The sequence below is a fragment of the Bos grunniens genome, chromosome 10 (assembly GCF_055505025.1).
Source record: "Bos grunniens cultivar Pamir isolate PY7600 chromosome 10, Bosgru_T2T1.0, whole genome shotgun sequence".
Lineage (NCBI taxonomy): Eukaryota > Metazoa > Chordata > Mammalia > Artiodactyla > Bovidae > Bos > Bos grunniens.
Genome location: NC_141174.1, coordinates 1,571,336 through 1,590,347, shown reverse-complemented (window position 1 = coordinate 1,590,347; position 19,012 = coordinate 1,571,336). Strand labels below are relative to the sequence as shown.

At 48.2% G+C, this 19,012-nt stretch overlaps 1 protein-coding gene and 2 long non-coding RNA genes across 3 annotated transcripts in view; 1 reads left to right on the top strand and 2 right to left on the bottom strand.

Moving 5' to 3' along the window:
• KCNK13 (potassium two pore domain channel subfamily K member 13) overlaps positions 1-19,012 on the top strand; it is a 109,589-nt gene that overhangs the window by 54,961 nt on the left and 35,616 nt on the right. The gene's annotated exons all lie outside the window — the stretch shown is intronic.
• On the bottom strand, positions 943-4,036 carry LOC147363856 (uncharacterized). Its single transcript, XR_015133854.1, has 3 exons — positions 3,896-4,036; positions 3,504-3,771; positions 943-2,487 (listed from the first exon to the last, which is right to left on the bottom strand). It is a non-coding gene; the product is annotated as an uncharacterized LOC147363856 (long non-coding RNA).
• LOC147363855 (uncharacterized) lies at positions 10,564-17,446 on the bottom strand. The gene is made up of 2 exons (XR_015133855.1): positions 17,310-17,446; positions 10,564-11,032 (listed from the first exon to the last, which is right to left on the bottom strand). It is a non-coding gene; the product is annotated as an uncharacterized LOC147363855 (long non-coding RNA).

Sequence of the window (19,012 nt, the reverse complement as noted above, 5' to 3'; positions counted from 1 at the left end):
TCAAGGTCACCCAAAATTTTCTGTCTGAGCAAGTGTCACAGACCAGTGCCCTCTACCAAGACATGATGGCTAAATATGGTATATTAGATGGAATCCTGTAATGATAAAAAAGACATGAGATAAAAACAAAGGCAGTCTGAATAAAGAAGGGGCTTGATAATAATGCATCAACATTGGTTATTAGTGGTAACAAATATAGCATACTCATATTGTTCTGTATTTGGCTTCTGTGGTGGCTGAGCAGTAAAGAACCTGCCTGCCAATGCAGGAGACGCAGGTTGGATCCCTGGGTTGGGAAGATCCCCTGGAGAAGAAAAGGGCAATCCACTCCAGTAGTCTTGCCTGGAAATCCCCATGGACGGAGGAGCCTGGCGGGCTACCGTCTGTGGGGTTGTAAAGTGTTGTTTAGTGACTACATAGCAACAACAATCGCTTAGTACCGGTAACAAACATACCATACTCACAGGAACTGTTAATAGTAGGGGAAACTGGGTGTTGGGCACAGGAAGCTCTCTGTACTTTTTTTAGCAATTTTTTTGTGAGTCTAAAACTATTCTAAAATAAAACTTAATTATTATTATTTTTTACTGACCACCCCACATGGCATGTGGGGTAGATCCCTCAGCAGGGATTGAACCCATGTCCCCTGCAGTGGAAGTACAGAGTCTTAGCCACTGGACCGCCAGGGAAGTCTCCAAACTTAATTTTTTTTAAGTGAAAAAAACACTATATGTACCTTACAAATGTTTCTTTCACCAAACCACGTATGTCCTGTAGAGTAAGAAGACCCTTTCTACATTTCGCGAAGGGGAAGGGAGCGCTCTGCATATGGATCTGGGCACGGCCCGTAAGCTGTTAGGGGAAAGGGGCATTTATTCTGCAGGCGGTTTAAAAGTAAAAGCACTCACCATACTTTTTTTTTTTGTACACTACTTTCTCTGCTTCACATAAAACTCACTCATCATAGTTTATTAAAGCTATTAGATGTTCCAAAAGTATGTTTCATCTAACAAAGTACATTCTGTGACCATTTTGAGTATACTTTTGGGAAATAAGGAAAAATATGTATCATGGAAAACAGATGGAGCTTTGGTACTTGCCTGGGTTGAAGGCAAACCTGCTTTGACCCTGGGGCTCTGGGAGCCCAGCTCGAACTTGTGCCACTTAGAAGAGCTTTCCACATGAGGACAGGGAGGGAGGCAGAAAATCCATCTGTGCATGGACATAAAGTGGGTGCTTTGCCCTCTGATCCATCAGAGCAGGAACAGGAGTTGTGTCTCTCATCTTAAGTGATGAACTCGGTGGTGCAAACATTTCAGGACTCTGAGAGGTGGTTAAGTTCTCCATCTTCAAATGAAACTAATTTATTAAGAGAAAGAGTGACAATTCTCCAAGCGGCAGTTTACTTCCGGTTCCAGGGAAGATCAACTGGTAGTAAGAGAAACAAGTTATAGCAAGAGTAGTAGTAATGATCAGTTGTGTCCAACTCTTTGCGATCCCATGGATCCCATGGGCCTCTGGGAGCCCAGCTCGAACTCGTGCTTGAACTTAATGTTTAATATACACAGAAGAATGTGTGTAACACAAATATAACTTACAAATCATTCTAATCAGGTGGACACCTATGAACCACGCCCTGCTCTAAGAACTGGGAGTGTTACCGACAGCATTGCATCTCCCCCTCTGTCCCCACCTCCCCTCCCTAAGAAGTGACCATTACCCCAAAGTATGTGGTTATCAGCCCCCCAGCTGTTAAAAAGTTATGCTTGCATCACATATGCGTATAGCCATGAGCAATATACTGTTTCATTTTCGACTTTGAGGTTGACAAGAGATGGATGATGTGAATGTAGTCAACTGCAACCTTCTCCTAGGCCGCCATACTATGTTCCTAAGATTCATGTATATTGCGTGGAACCTTTAACTGTAGTTCACTTATTTTGGTGTCTTCATAGTATCCTGTCATATGAATATTCCAGTTTACGTCTCCATTCTTCTGACTTGGGGCATTTGAGTTTTTCCCAGCTTTTGTGCCATTACGATCAGTGGCCCAGAAAACATTCTTGGTGACGTCTCCTGGGCAGCCTTATATGAACCTTCACTAGTGTAGTGGTTCTCAGACATGAGTGTGCGTCAGAATTCTCTGGAGGGCTTGTTACAACGTGGACTGCTGGGCCCCGTGCCCAGAGTTTCTGATTCAGTGGGCTGGGGCAGCACCGGAGGTTCTGCCTGTGTCGTAAGTTCGAGGCGGTGCTGCCGCTGGTGGTCTGGGGCCGGGCTTGGGGAGCCAGTGTCCTGGGAGCAGCACCGAGGGGTGGGACGGCCGGGAGCTGGGGAGCCACCTGTTGTAAGGCAAGGCCCAGCGGTTTCCCTGTGCAGCCGGCTCCTTTTATTTTCTCCCGACAGCATGGGAACGTTCCACTGAGCCATGTTTTCATCATCCTTAGTTTTACTCATGTTCTTTCTCTATGTTCAATGTGACTGACCCTGTAGGAAAGGGACAGGATTCATACACGGAGACTAGTATGCTTTACACTTTTCAAAAATTGAAGTGTAGTTGGTTTACAATATTGTGTTAGTTTCAAGTCTACAGCAAAGTGATTCAGCTATACATATACATTTTTTCAGATGTTTTTCCACTACTGGTTACTGTGAGGCACTGAATGCTGTTCCTGTTGCTCATCTTTTTTGTATTAGTAGTGTGTATCTCTTAATCCCAAACTCCTAATTTTCCCCTCCCTTTCTTTTTTTGATATCTGTAAGTTTGTTCTCTGTGCATGAGAGTCTGCTTCCGTTGTGTATATAGATCCTTTGTATTATTTTTTAGATTCCGCATGTGACTGGTATCACCTAACACTTTGCCTTTGTCTGACTCACTTCGCTAAGTCTAATATTCTCCGGGTGCACCCATGTTGCTGTAAACGGCATTTTTTCATCCTTCTTTTATGCTGAGAAGTACGGGCCTCCCAGGCGGTGCTAATGCTAAAGAACCCGCCCGCCAGTGCAGGAGACACGAGAGGCATGGGCTCAGTCCCTGGTCAGGAAGATCCCCTGGAGGAGGGCACGGCAACCCACTTCAGTATTCTTGCCTGGAAAACCCCATGGACAGAGGAGCCTGGCAGGCTATGGTCCATAGGGCTACAAAGAGCTGAATACTACTGAAGCAACTTAGCACACAGCAATGTGTGTACACACACACACACACATATATGTATATATATATATATACACACACATATGTGTGTGTGTGTGTGTATATATAACGAACACACATGCACACACACTTCGTCTTCTTTTTCCATTCATCTTTTGATGGACACTGGTTGCTTTCATGTCTTGCCTACTGTGTTCTATACTTTTTAAAAAGAGATCTTCACTGACTGTGTTTCGTTGAGCTTAAGCAAAAGAATGAACTCTAATCGGTTTTCCTGGGAAAGTAGATAGTGAAGTAAAGCGAAGTAAATAGCGAACAATTCATAAAACTTTAAAAGAACGTCATTTACCAGTGTCGGGGGAGTTGGGTGGCTTGGTCATTTAGGTTCAAGTGGCCATAAAAACTGGAGGGACCTCACACGCTCAGCAGTGCCACCTGAAGAGCCTCTCCATAGAAATGAACACAGTCAAATTTATATTTGTTCTCCCATCAAGCGTACAGTGTTGTTTAACCACAAGCTACCTCTTTCGGAGAAGATGAAGACTCAGGAGCGATGTGGTTGAAATCTCACGATATTGTGAGAAGACGATCTTGGACTGACGTATCGCCTGCCGGAACTGGAAGAAGATAGAGAAGGACACTGGAAATAAATAAGAGGAAACTGCCAGGACATTAAAGCATTAACTCCCTCACAAGATGGCAAAGCCTAAGGTGGAAGAAAGAGTATCCGCCTCCACCCACCAGGCTTGAGCTTGAATTTTCGCTCCTCTAGTCCACGCTGGTGTGAGAACGGGCCCAGATGCTTGCCGTGTCCTCAGCCTCAGTAATCAGTCCCCGGCGCCTCGCAGGGCTGTGGAGGGTCACAGGAAGTGACACGCACACCGCGCCACGCACGCGGCAGGGCACGCAGCATTCTGCGTCCTCTTTCCTTTGGGACAAGTTTTATGGAAAAAGTAACAGTTGCCATTTTTACGTTAGTTCACCGTTTGCAAAGCTCTTTCCCAACTGAATTCGCATGGCGCCCAAGAGGATGCTCTTCCAATCATCCCAGCTGCCGCCCCTCTGAAGCGTTCACCGCCAAAATGGCGTTCACCTGTGCCTTCCGGGAGCCATTTTGAACTGTGGACAGCAGTGCGCACGCGCAGTGGCTCCTCGTTGTTGCCTGCGCCCGGGGATGACGGAATCGTTCTAGACCTGGCGGGTGTGTAAGCCGATCCCTTGTCTGGCTCTGCAAAGAGACGTCAGCACTGAGGGCTTCCTCTGCGCCGGACACTAGGCAACTTCTCTTTTAAACTTCAGGACGTCTCAATTCAAGGCAGGTTCAATTATTACTCTTCTTTGATACAGGAGGAAACAGTCATAGACCTTAGCGTAAAACATTATGCTAAGGAAAGAAGCCAGTCACAGAAGACCACGTATTGTGTGAGTTTTCTGAAATGTCCAGAAAAGGCAGATAAATGGAGGCAGAAAGTAGGTTAGTGGTGGCTGGGAGCTAAGGGGATTGGAGGGCAATGCGGAATGACTGCTAGTGTGTATGGGGGTTCTTTCTAGAATGATGAAAGTGTTCCAAAATTGGGTGTGCAGGGAATGGACAATTCTGTGAATGTCTTGCATTGTAAGTGAACTGTACTCTTTAAATGGTGGCGTATTATGGTGTGTGAGTTGTATCTCGATAAAACTGATTTGTTAAAGTCTTCCCTAAAACAAAAACAGGGACGTCCCTGGTGGTCCAGTGGGTAAGACTTTGCCTCACCGTGCAGGGTATGAGGGTTTGATTCCTGCTCAGGGAAATGAGATCCCACATGCCTCGTGGCCAAAAAACTAAAACATATACCACGACCAATATCGTAACAAATTCAATAAATCCTTTTTCTTAATGGTCCACATGAAAAAAAAAACCTCATAATAATAAAGCAGGCCCAGAACAGTTAGGGAACTTGACCAAGATTATAAGCGCTAGCAAGTGGCAGGGCAGGATTGAAACCAGGCAGATTGAGTTCCAAGTCCACTCATGGGGGTACCGGGTTCCTCTCTCCCCATTTGTCTGCCTGAAAGCTCTGGCTGCTCCTTCAGGACTCAGCTCAACACTTCCTCTTTCGAAAGGGTTCCTGTGTCTCCAGGCAGACTCCCTGCACCCTCTCTTGGGCCCTCACTGTCCCAGGAAAACCTCCTCTAGAGCACTTTCCAGAGTTTTGTAAGGCGGGCTGTTACCGCCTCAGCACAAGCATGCTTATGTCTAGAAAGAAGAGAGCGGGTAATTTCCACCATATAAATCCAGGGCCTCACTCCTCTCTGGCACCAGTTACGTATGTCCAGTTCTGCTGCTGTGGCTGAAATCATGGGCCAAGGGCTAGGCCCTTCCATCAAGCATCCTTCAGCACCAGCATCAAAGAAGACTCTCGAGCAAAATGACCCCACGTGAGACACGTTTGTATCCGCAGTTGCGTATGATGAGCTTGACTGATGCCGTCTTCCCACTGATGAGGCCCAGGTGGCCAGTCTAATCTCTGTGCAGGTTGCTTAGCATCGCCTCCTTTTCTGTGATTGCAAATTGAGCCTTCATTCCAGACTGTCTTCATTTAAAAAAAATGTATTGGCGTATAGTTGCTTTACAATGTTGTATTAATTTCTGATGTAAAAGACAGCAAGATGAATCAGCTATAGGTATATATGCATCTCCTCTTTGGATTTCCTTCCTATTTAGGTCACCACAGAGCATTGAGTAGAGTTTCCTGTGCTACACAGTAGGTTCTCATTAGTTATCTATTTTATACCTAGTAGTGTATATATATGTCAATCCCTGTCTCCCAGTTCATTCCACCCCCCGCTTTGTGTCCATACATTTGTTCTTTATGTCTGTGTTTCTATTTCTGCTTTGCAGATAAGTCCATTGGTATCATTTTTCTAGATTCTACACCTAAGCGATATTACACGATACTTGTTTTTCTCTTTCTGGCTTACTTCAATCTGTATTACAATCGCCAAGTCTCTGCAGTTGGCGCTGCTTCATTCCTTTTAATGGCGGAATAATATTCCCGCATACATATGTACCACCAGTCCTTTATCCATTCCTCTGTTGATGGACACGTCGCTCGCCTCCATGTTCTGGCTGTTGTATATACTGCTGCAGTGAACACTGGGGTGCATGTATCATTAGATTTTCTCCTGTATATGCCCAGGAGTAGGATTGCTGGCAGACAGCTTTCTTGTAAAACCTATGCAGTTGATAAGATAGGAGGCTAGATTTGACCATTATGATTAGGAGAAAGCACATTATTGCCTCTGGAAAAACATCTGCAAGTTCCTGTCCAAGTGGTGGGAATGAGCACTATTCCTTATACACAGAGCTGACACTTCTTAGTTTTAGACCCTCCATCTTTCTTCCTCTGATAGTTTTTAGAACATAGCCTTGGAAGATTAGGTACAACCCAGCTAAAGTGGGAAGGAACTTTAAGAAAAATTAAACTCCTCCATAAGATCCAAAGTTTGTGAAATGTTGATGTTTGTAGACACAGACACACACACAAAGACTGGAGGAAATATATCAAGATATTATCAATAAAGCATGGTACGTGCTCAGTTGCTCAGTCCTGTCTGACTTCTTCGTGACCCCATGGACTGTAGCCCAACAGACCCCTCTGTCCTTGGAATTTCCAGGCAGGAATACTGGAGTGGGTTGCCATTTCCTTCTCCCAACCCAGGGACCGGACCCGGTGGTCTCCCGCACCAGCAGGCAGGTGCTGTACCATTATGCACCTGGGCTTCGTGAGCTGTCGCTCGTCTTCACCGAGTTCTTTACACTGTAAGCTCGCTGGAGCTCCTGCTCTTGTGCTGTTTTTGTCCCATTTGGCTGACGGGAAGCCTGAACTGTGGAGAGCGGTAGTAACCTCTTTTTCTGGACAGCGGGGCTGTGAAGGGGTTTTAACTGCTTTTCTCTGCTTTTCTGCCTGTTCTGAATCTTCTACAATGAACAGGGGTCATTAGGAACAACACGTGGTGGGGGTCTAGTCACTCAGTCGTGTCCGACTCTTCCGACCCCTTGGACTGTAGCCCGCCAAGCTCCTCGGTCTATGGGATTCTCCAGGCAGGAATACTGGAGTGGGCTGCCATTCCCTCCTCCAGGGGATCCTCCTGACTCAGGAATCGAACCTGGTTCTCCTGCATTGCAGGCATATTCTTTACCGACAGAGCTACAAGGGAAGCCCCATACAGTAACACATATGAAATGTCATTGTAAACAACATGTTATTAAACACAAATCAAAGAATACAGCAACCTATGAGGAAAAAACTCTCTTCCAGGTGACAGACTACCCCACTAAGCTGCTTGTGGGGCTCAAGGTGGCTGATGAATCATGCACAAGGCTGATCTGAGAGTTTCTGCCCTGGCTGCAAGGCTTACTGAAGTATGCCAGGGGCTTGCCTGGTGGTCCAGTGGCTAAGACTTCACACTTCCAATGCAGGGGGCCCAGGTTCAATTCCTGGTCAGGGAGCTAGATCCCACATGCCACAACTAAGCATTTGAATACCACAGCTGAGACCCAATGCAGCCAGACAAATACACATAAATAAATAATTTTAAAAAGTAACCATGCCAGCTTTCTTTTTTTGAAAAAAATTGTTCTGGCCACGCAGCATGTGGGACCCTAGTTCCCTGACCAGGGATTGAACCCATACCTCCTGGATTGGAATCATGGAGTCTTAAGCACTGGACTATCAGTTTACCCTCCAGCTTACTTTAAAGGTCATCTGTGCATCCCTGACATTTCACATTGTGAAATCACAGAGCAGTTGGACCCAGTGGCTCATCTGAGGGACTTGCACCTCCATGCCGCTGACCCGGGTCTTCTAAGAAAAACACACACATCTATGCCTGATCCTTCAGCCACAACTCATTCAAAGAGAAAACAAAGATAAGGATAAAGTGAGTTTCATGAAGGAAAACCCTCCATGTGCTTGATAACTTATTGGCAAAGACAGACGGGAAGTGTGCAGCCCACCAGCATCTCCTTGGCCGCCCAGAGCCCGTCTCACCTGCCACAGTGTGTGGTCAACATTTATCTCACCCAGAACCAAGGGAAGGGAGGTGCTGAGGCCCACCGATGGCTCACACTGTTTCCAGGCTGATTACGGGTGCGACGGACGTGAGTTTTCAGATTTTCAAAATATGAAAATGTTGAGTTTCCATTGTGCTCTGTTTGATGACCACTGCCTGGTGTCAGGTCTCAGAAGACTTTTCTGGCTTCATCAACATTCGGGGGACAACTTTCCTGACTCACAGCCGGGCCCCGGGGAGAAGACAGCCCGCGGTGTCTCAGTAGGTTGTGGCTCCCGCGTCACGGTGGGTGTGAGAAGCATCTGGCGTGGTAAGGGGTGGTGGTCAGAGGGCACCGGGCTTGCCTTTTGGCTCTAGATCTTGCAAATGGCCTCTTCAAAACAAGGGGGCTTTGGAACTTCCCTGGCAGCCCAGGGTTACAACTCCACGCTTTTCCTACAGGAAAGCAGGTTGATCCCTGGTCGGAGGACTCTGATCCCACACACTGCACAGCGAAGTGTTGAGGTTTTTTATTTCTGATTGAATTTAGGGCATGGGAAGCTCACAAGTGTTAAACAGGTTTCCCAAAGTGCCTGAAAGGACTTAGCAGAAGGGACAGTGGGGGATGCAGATAAGCCGCTTTCTTCCCCCAGAAGAGATAAGGACAGGCATCCAGCATTCATCTCTCACCTGGCCTGAAGGGAACCATCCCTTCCCACCCAAGGTGCTGCAGCCCTGCGGCTGGCACCAGCATCACCTGCAGAACATGCTCGCCTGGTCTGAGTGAGCCAGGGCCGGGAGAGCCGTGGCAGGGACCGACAAGCCAGGTGGTACCGGGAGACTGAAACCTGTTACAGAGGAGGGCGGCCCTACACGGCGTGGCTCGTCGTTTCACTGAGTTAGACAAGGCTGTGGTCCATGTGATCGGATTGGTTAGTTTTCTGTGATTGCGGTTTTCAGTCTCTCTGCCCCCTGATGGAGAAGGATAAGAGGCTTATGGAAGCTTCCTGATGGGAGAGACTGAGGGGAAACTGGGTATTGTTCTGATGGGCGGGGCCATGCTCAGTAAATCTTTAATCCATGGGGTCCCAAAGAGTCGGACACGACCGAGCGACTGAACCGAACTGAACTGAGGAGGGAGGCTGGTGCATGAAGGTCACAAACAGTAGCCAGAGCGTGGGTGAGAGCGGACGGGATGGGGCCAGGCCGACGGCTGGAGGCCATGGAAGTCAGTGGCCGAGGGTGTGTCCTCTCCGCGTCTCTGACCTGAATGGCTCCTCCTTTCCTGCAAAACAGAGCGGTAGCCCCTGATCTGTTTCGCAGGCGGTTTGCCCGTCACAGAGCTTTGCGTCTGCTCTTGTGGTTCCCATGCAACCGGCCACTTCTAAGCAGGAACAGGAAGCTGGGTGGCTGCTGATTGAAGGGCAGGGGGCGGCTGGGAACACGGACTCTAGAGACTCCTCACCAAGTCAGTCCTGAACCCAGAAGAAGGAGAACCCTCTAGCAAGGACCCCACAGAAAGCATATGTGAGCCTCTCCCTTAGAGCAGAGACACAAACTTACTAATAGATTATAGGTGGGTTTTTTTTTTTTCAATGTTAGTAAGACCTGAATTGTCCTAAGGTTTTACTGACAATAAAATAATTGGTCCTGATGGTCATCATTATAATGAAAATAGCACGTAGCATCCTGTAATGAAATGACCCCTTCCTCTCCGTCTCTCCAGATAAGCTTTCTGAGCTTTTTGAGGCTGGGACCCTTTCACCTCCATCCTTAGAATCTAGCCAGAATAGGTGGGGGTTTTCCCCCTTTAAAAAAAGAGTCAACTTTATTGAGTTATGATTTGTATACAGTGAAATACACTGATTTTTAAAAATCAGGTTTATGGAAGTATACATTACATACATAAAATTCACCATTTTTGGTATACTGAGTTTTTTTAATTTAAAAAATTTTTTATCGGGGGATAGGTGATCCGCAATGTCTGAATAGTGTTGAATGAAAGTTCCAGGATGGACTCGGGAGAGACTGGAGAGAGGAAAGGCCCTCCAGCCTCCCCTCCCCTCGTCCCAGGCTGAACCGAGGGTGACTGCAGACCCACTGGGCTTTCACACACCACTTGGGACAGTGAGGGCTTCCCTGCTGGCTCAGATGGTAAAGAACCTGCCTGCAATGCAGGAGATGCGGGTTCAGTCACTGGGTTGGGAAGATCCCCTGGAGGAGGGCACGGCAACCGGCTCTAGTGTTGTTGCTGGAGAATCGCATGGACAGAGGAGACCCATGGACTACAGTCCATGGGAGAGCAGAGTCAGACACGACTGAGCAACTAACACTTTCACTTTTCACTTTGGGATGTAAAAGACTACCACTAGGGAGATCTTTAAAATGACAAGTTTACTTTTATGAGTAGCTCTATGTGTATTTCTCAGACTAAGACAGACAATGAAAGAGAATTGAAAAGAAGAACAAAGCAAAAGGCACAGAACAGCAAACCAGGCAGGGAGGTGGTTTCTAGGACCGATTAATCAGCCACAGGGCACAGGGCAGCTGAGTGAGTTTCTCTGATTCGTATTTCTTCTTTTTATGTTTGTGCTCATTTATAAAGAGCCAAAGTAAACACACAAAGACATGGCCAAGCTTCTGCCTTCTCCGCCTTCGCTTTCCTCTCTGCTTCACTGGGTCACTGGCTTCTTCACTCCACTTGCATTTTCCCGCTGGTAACAAGGTATACGCTCAACAGGGTGACTTTTTCCCCCAACTTTGCTGCACTGTGGGCAGTCATCCTCTTCTCTTTTTAAAATGACACAATGGGAACAAAGTAAACGATTAACTGTGTAGTTATTCCTGCAAATGGAGGAAAGAAATGAGCTGTAAGAATGTGAGCCGTGTAATTGATTCTCAGCTGCATGCTTCCCGCATTAGAACTGCGAGTGCCAGAACTCATTTCCCACCCAGTGGCTTGACACACGGTAATGAGCTGCTTACACACGATAGTGTGTTTAAAAAGCCTGGAGTTTCTTATAATTAGAGATTGATTTCACTGTTAGCCTGGCAAACAGTTTAACTGTTAGCATGAAGCCAGGATCGTTCTGCCTCTGAGGACTTGCTGTCATCGTGTGGAGTGGGGTGGTGTTCCCGGCCGGATTATTCAACACTTGGCAGAATCTCCTCTTCTGACCCAAGTCATCTGGGGTCATTTCCCTGCTTTCCAGCACCCATAACAGGAAGTAAAACTAAAAATTTTAAACTGAAGTGTCAGTGGTTTACAATACTGCGTCAGCTTTAGGTATATGGTAAAGTGATGCTTGCACATATTTTTTCACGTTATTTTCCATCATAGGTTCTTACAGGACACCGAGTGCGGCCCCTTGTGCTGTACAGAGAACCCTTCCGGCTCATCTGCTCTGTGCGCAGCGGTCTGTCTGTTCCCCCATTACTCCTAGCTTTCCCCTCCTCTCTTCCCTCTCCCCTTTGGTAACCATGAGTTTTTCTATGTCTGTGAGTGTGCTCCTGTTTTGCCTGTAGATTCATTTGTATTTTTTTATACTTTAGATTTATATAAGTGATACATAACATTTGTCTTTCTCTGACGTACTGAGCTGATGTGAAATTCTCTAGGTCCGTCTGTGTTGCTGCAAATGGCAATATTTCCTTCCTTTTTATGACTAATATTGTATCTACACCACGTCGGAAGCCCGTCGCCTGTTGATGGTCGCTTGGGTTGTTTCTGTGTCTTGGAAATTGTAAACAGTGCTGCTGTGAACACTGGTGTGCATGCAACTTAAAAATTTATTTCATTTATATTTACCTTTTTAAAAACGTATTTACTTATTTGGTTGTTCCAGGTCTTAGTCGTGGCATGCAGGATCTGGCTTCCTGACCAGGGATCGAACCTGGGCCCCCTGTACTGGGCCACTGGGCCACCAGGGCAGTCCCCCTACATTTACATTTTTTAACTGATAAAAGAACCTGAAATTTAAAGCTATTAATTCCACTTTTTACTTAAAGTTTTTTAGTCCATGCTATTTTTTCCAAAATAGCATTATTGTTTTCTGTTTACGAAAGTAGTAAGCTTCTTATTTTTTGTCTAATTTAAATATTAGACAATTCAGAAATATGTCAGCTGTGAAGTCTCATTGTAAATCCTGCTCCCCCATATGGCTACTATCTACTGTCCTTTCCAGGCATACGTATAGAATTCATTTTAATTTTATAATGGGATCATATATCTACTGAATTCTGTATTTTTTTCTTTTTACAAAATGCTAATGTCACATGGTTGATAACATGTGACGATGTGCTTCAGTGTCTAGCCCAGCACCTGGCACATAGCGAGGGCCTGGTAGACAGTGAGATTTATGAAAGTAAGATTCAGGGGTTATCTTTGAATTTCAGATCTCCATTCTCTATACTGTGGATGACTGGGAGTTCATATAAAATAGCAGAAAATGGAGGCGTATAGGGAGGGAGCTAAAAGTCGAGCCTATGGGGCTTGACCTGGTATCTCTGAGATGCTGTGTACAGCTGGTTGATGCGTGCACTGCACCAGAGGAGTCGAGTGGAGAGCTCAAACCTACATGCACTTCACGCCCTGCATCCAGGGGTATGTCTGCCCAGAGGGGAGCCTCTTCCTGATTTTCACACAAATTCACACACCAGCTAAGTGCCACCCCTTTGGCTACTAGTAAGAGATTGCTTCTCAGGGGGTAGTGTTCTGTCGTAAGACACAGCATGGCATCACCCTGGAGAAGCTGGTTTGGAGCACTGAGCGTCCCCAAATGGATGCTGCTAACTGCAGCGGGCCTCCCGGGGCGCCCCAAGCAGCGTCTGCAAGATGGACTTCCACAGGCGACCGGCGTTATGCTTGGGGACCAGGGCCCTGGGATTCCCAACGACGCCCTGAAGCAGCAGAAGGGGATTTGGAGGCCAGAAAGAAACATGTCCAGGCAGCGGTGTTCCGAAGGCAGCAATGGGGCTGGAGACAAGGTCCAGCAAGGCATAAAGGATTGGTTCCGACAGTCACACGGAGTAAGACTCAGAGGACTCTAGAAGGACAAAACCACACGGGAGCCAATGTGGTCCAGGCATCTGCTTGGCCCTGGAGAGACAGCAGGTGAAACAGTGAGGTCCAGGGTCTCAGGGAGCTTTCATTCTGTGATGACAAGTCCACAAGGAGGTGATTTGAGATAGGGGCAAGTGCTCTAAGGAGAATAAAGCAGATGAGATGATCGCGTGCCGATGGGCAGAGGGCCAGGCTGTTCTTTAAGTGGCCGACGGCTGGGGTGCGCGATCCTGGAGCTGAGATCTGAAGTCAACTGTGTGATGAAGAGCATTCCAGAGGGAGAGCACCGCAGGCACCAAGGCCCCGAGGCAGGCCAGCACGGCCGAGGAATGCTGAGCTGGGGGCAGAATAGCACAAGGAAGTTGGAAGCAGAGACGTCACTTTGCTGACAAAGGCCTGTCTAGTCAAAGCTGTGGTTTTTCCAGTAGTCATGTACAGATGTGAGAGTTGGACTATAAAGAAAGCTGAGGACTGAAGAATTGATGCTTTTGAACTGTGGTGTTGGAGAAGACACTTGAGAGTCCCTTGGACTGCAAGGAGATCCAACCAGTCCATCCTAAAGAAAATCAATCCCGAATATTCTTTGGAAGAACTGATGCTGAACCTGAAACTCCAATACTTTGGCCTCCTGATGCAAAGAGCTGACTCATTGGAAAAGACCCCAATGTTGGGAAAGATTAAGGGCAGAAGGAGAAGGGTGTGACAGAGGGTGAGATGGTAGAGAGCATCACTGACTCAATGGACATGATGAGCAGACTGCAGGAGAGAGTGGAGGACAGAGGAGCCTGGCGTGCTGCAGCCCATGGCGTCACACAGAATTGGACATGACTTAGCAACCGAACACCAACAACGACAACCAGGAGGAACCCACACCCCAGAGCCTCCGCACCACAGTGCAGGCTCTTAAAGAAGGGTTCGATTCTCCCGGTGCCTGGCCTCACCTTAAGCATGAAAGGCTTAAGAAACTTGTTCGTTCCTTCTGGTTCTTGAAGTGTTACCCCCATGAAGAGCATTCTGGTTCTTAAAGGCCAGTTAAGGAGCAGTGAGTTTAAACATTGTAAACACGCCATACAACAAAGCCGTCATGTAGACCTGGGGGGATGGAGTCAGGGAACGGTGCTATTCACTGCTCGGCTTTGATGGAGGGCTGGAGTCACGAGTTGCCTCCCCTTCCCGGCCCCCTCTCTCCAATGAGATAAGTCTGGTACTAAAACCGGAGGAGCACAGAGATAAACTGAAGCCCATCTCATGTTAATGTTGCCACTTTGACAATCCCACCATATCACCTGTAGGATCCTGATGTAGCCTCTGAATTATCGGAGGAAGATGAATTATGTCCAGTAAAGTCCGAGGGTTAAGGATATTGGAAAAGAGCGGAAGATAAATGTTCCAATGACTTTTGTAGGCTTTAGGCTCCTTGGTGAGAAATAAATCAGCGAAAGTTCATTCTCTCCCCAGGGCGGTGAATTTATTGAGATCATTCCTCTGGCCACTTCTGGCAGAGCTCTGATACATCCTGGGGAGTAGGTGAGTAAATAATGGCAATTTAAAAACAGCCTGTGGGGGAGGGAGCTTGAGGCTCCCGCTGCTGTCAGCCACCTACCTCTTTCCTTAGGGGAAGACATATTTCTCTCATCAGACCAACCTATGCTCCCACCAAGTGGGAATGAGAGGAGGGACTTCTCTTGGCCACCGACCACCCCCTTCTCCAGAGACGCAGGTCCTTTGCAGGTCCTTAGCTTCCCCAGGTGAAAACTCAGAGCGCTGGCCCTGCTGGAAGCCCAGCCAGGACCCTGCCTCCCTCCTGCCTCTTCTCCAGGAAGAGGCTCTAAGATGCACCTTCCCAGGAGCGCTTACTCCGGCACAAACCCAGCCAAGGGTGTGGCGTCACTTCAGGGCTAGGAGCGTGACCGGAGAGCCATTTGCTTTAAACCGTAGATTCTGTCTTTCTCAACCTTACTGAGATATAATTGACGTATAGGAATATGCACATATTTAAGGTGGACGGTTTGAGGAGTTTTGACACATGTATGCACCCAGGAAACTAGCTGAACAATAAAGATAATGAACATTCCCATCATTTCCAAACCTTCCTGTGCCTCGTGGTGATCTACCGTCCCCTCCGCATCCCCTGGTAGCCACTACTCCTCTGTCACTCTGAATTAGTTTGCATTTTCTAGAATCTATATATACTTGGGGTGATACAGTATATGCTCTTTTTCAGCTTCTCTCACTTAGCATAGTCATTCGAGGTTGATCTATCTTGTTACATGTATCAGTCACTTGTTTCTTGTTACTGGCTGTCCAGTATTTCCAACATCACTTGTTTTGATGTTAAAAAACATTTTCATTTCTTGGTTGAATTTCCTAGGCACCCTTGTAAAAACTCAACTGACTGTGTGATGTGTGTCTGTTTCTAGACTCTGTTGAGTTTCACTGGTCTGTATGTCTGTCTATCTTTACACTAATACTTCATTGTCTAGATTATTTTAACCGTATAAGAAGTCTTCAAATCAGATAGCATTAGTTTCTAGCGTTGGTCTTTCTTAAGTTGCTTTGGCTGTTTCAGCCGCTCAGTTGTGTCTGACTATTTCAGGTCCTTTGCACTTCTACATGAAATTTAAAATTAACTTGTCAGTTGCTACCAAAAAAAAAGTCCTGCTGGGATTTTGGTTAGGATTGCCTTAAATCTATAGATCAATTTGGGGAGAATTGACATCTTAACAATAAGAGCCTTCTTTCTTTTTTTTTTTCAGTAAGAGGTTTCTGATCTATAAACATGGCATGCTCATGCCCCGTCACTAAGTCGTGTCTGACTCCGTGTGACCCCATGGACTGTAGCCTGCCAGGCTCCTCTGTCCATGGGATTCTCCAGGCAAGGATACTGGAGTGGGCTGCCATGCCCTCCTCCAGGGGATCTTCCCGACCCAGGGATGGAACCCTCGTCTCTTATTTCTCCTGCACTGACAGGATTCTTTACCACTGGCACCACCCAAGGAGCTCATGAACACGGCATCTCTCTCCATGTATTTAGCCCTTCTTTTTCGGGGCGGGGAGAGGGGGCCAAGGTAGAAGAAATATGGACTTTAATGAAGATTCTTCCCGTTTATCATAAGTGAGGCCCGTGAAAACACCCAAACAAAAAGAAAAGACAAAAAGGGGGGCAAGGACTCAGAGTCCACTGTCTCTGTCCACACGGCCTAAGACGGAGCGGGCTGGTCCTCTGTTGCTGCCGCAGGGCCGGCCTGCAGGACAGAGAAGGGATTCCATGACCGCAGGTCTCAGGGGACCCCGCCTCGGGTGACAGTAACAGCCCACTCCTGCCGCCCGCCCCGCGGTGGGAGGGCAAGTTTCTCCCGTCCGAGCACCCGGCTATGTCTCTTGCCCGGGTCTCCCCAGGGGAAAAGGTACTGCTGCCCGTTCCAACTGCCTCCCAGGCGGGGTGAGGAAAATGCCAATGGTCTTAAACGGGCTTTGAAAAGCCAAAGAAGTGATGTATAAACGTCATCGATTATTGTCATTCTGTGCTCAGGAAGACGCTATGGGAAGCAAATCAGGAGAGTAAATCTACAGCCCTAAAATACATGCACGTGAAATGAGAGTAAACAGAGTTCCAAGCCTGCCGATGGCATCTGGGAGTCGTCCCCTGCTTTGACGTCTCAACGCCCCTGTTCCCACCTCCACGAAATCCAGCTGGGATGACAGCTCCGTCACCGCCCCCCGCCCGCCATCCACCCCTGCAGGTGGGCAGGACACAGGCCAGGAGGCAGCGCTGCGCTTTACCCAGGAGTGTAACATGCAAGCAACGTGGGCAGTGGGCATAGGATGTGTATACAGACCCCGGGGGAGGGGCCTGGCCAGGAGGCACTGAGCAATGGAGGGGTCTGTCTGCACCCTGGCCGAGAGCGTGGCTCTGGGGCCATCTCTAAGGACGCACACCCGGGGGAGAGGGGGCAGGGTCTAAGGGACACACACCCGGGGAGAGGAGACAGTCTCTAAGGGACACACACCCGAGGAGAGGGGACAGCGCCGCTCCAGCCCCCGTTGGCCCCACCTCACCTGGAGTTGGTGCTGAGCAAGGAGAGGCTGGGGTCTCAGACGCCAGGAAGCTGTCTGCACCCCCATCCTTGACTTCAGGAGCCCAGGAACTCTTTGCATATAATATCTTCAGCACCAGGAGCCAGTCAAAGGCACAGTTTACCCGCTGGAGGGAGGGTTGTGGAAAGGCGTCGGGTGCCCTGAGCCCGGAGAGACTGAAGGGTGAAGGGTGGGCGCTCCACTGGGCGATCAGCGCAGAGCATCTTCCGTTCCCGGGAGGCAGAGCGGCCAGGCCTCCAGCGCCTACCTTGGGGACGGGGTATCAGGTGGGCACACGGCAGGTCCAGGGAAGGGGCCCCTCTGTACACGGATACTTTGGTGAGGCTTGAGGGAGCAGGCCTCCACCCCGCCTCCTGACTGCAGCCCTCTACCTGAGCTGCGTGCCGGACCCCGCGTCCTCGCTGTCCGCAGTCCTGCGCGAGGCCGGGCGCTGGGAACCCTCCCGGGGCGGGCGGTCCTGCGGGCAGGGATGGGGGCCGGGCGCGGAGCGTCCTCCGGGGACAGCCCCGGGCAGCTCGCAGTTTCCGCCCGCGCCCCGGCTGCGGGAGACCCGGCTCACCGCCCGCAGAGATGCCGGGCCGGTGCTGTCCCCGCGGTTGCGGATGAGGTGGCCGGCTCTCCCGAAGCGCTGACCGTCCGTCCCAGCGCATCCGCGGGCCCCCGAGCAGCCCGTGGGCTGCCCGCTCCGCCGGCCGGGGAGCGCGCCCTGGCCCCGCTGATGGAGCGGCCTCGGCCTCCCGCGGCCCCGGGGCCTCCCGGAGCTGCTCACGCCGATGACGGGGAGGCGGAGGCCTGCGCGGGCATCTTCAGAGGGCTTCACTCAGAGACGCCTGGGACGCTGCCACTGACGGCAGGACGGGGCCGGCCCGGCCGCCTGCTGCCCGGCCTTGTCTAGGGTCTGGATGTTTTTAGGTTTTCTTCAGTTTTTCTCAGTAATGCATTATAGTCTTCAGTATACAGGCCTTGCACGTCTTTTGTCAAATTTTCCTCAAGCATTTTATACTCCTGATGCTATTGTAAATGATATTGTAGTTCAATTTTGATCATTGTATATACTGCTACTATCTAGAAATACAATTGTGTTTGTATACTGCAATTTTGCTAAACATATGTTCTTAATTTTTTTAAGATTCAGTTTTTTTTTTTAATAGAGAATCATGTCTCCTGTAAATGAAGACTTCTTTCTTTTATGAGAACATTCTTAAATGCATCCATAACCTTTCATTTTTCATATTTTAATTTTCATTCTATTCAAAATGCTTTTCAATTTCTATTTATTTCTTCTTTTACTCATGGGTGATTTTAAAGTGTGTTATTTCAAATAGCTGGGGGTTTTGTGCCAATCTCTTACTATTTTCTCATTTAAGCCCTGGTGGTCCTCAGCATACTTTTTATGATTTGAATGCTTTTAGATTTATTGAGTTTTGTCTTATGGCCAAGAATATTATCTATTTTGGTAAATGTTCAATTCTTGAAAAGAATGTGTGTTCTGCTCTTGGCAGGTGGAGTCTTCTACAGGTGTTAATTAGGTCAAGCTGATCAGCAGTGTTGTTCGAGTCTTCTGTATCCTTGCAGACTTTATGTCTAATCATCCTGCCGTTTACTGTGAGACGTGTTGAAACCTTCACTGGTAATCATGGTCGCTCACGTCTCCTTAACCGTTC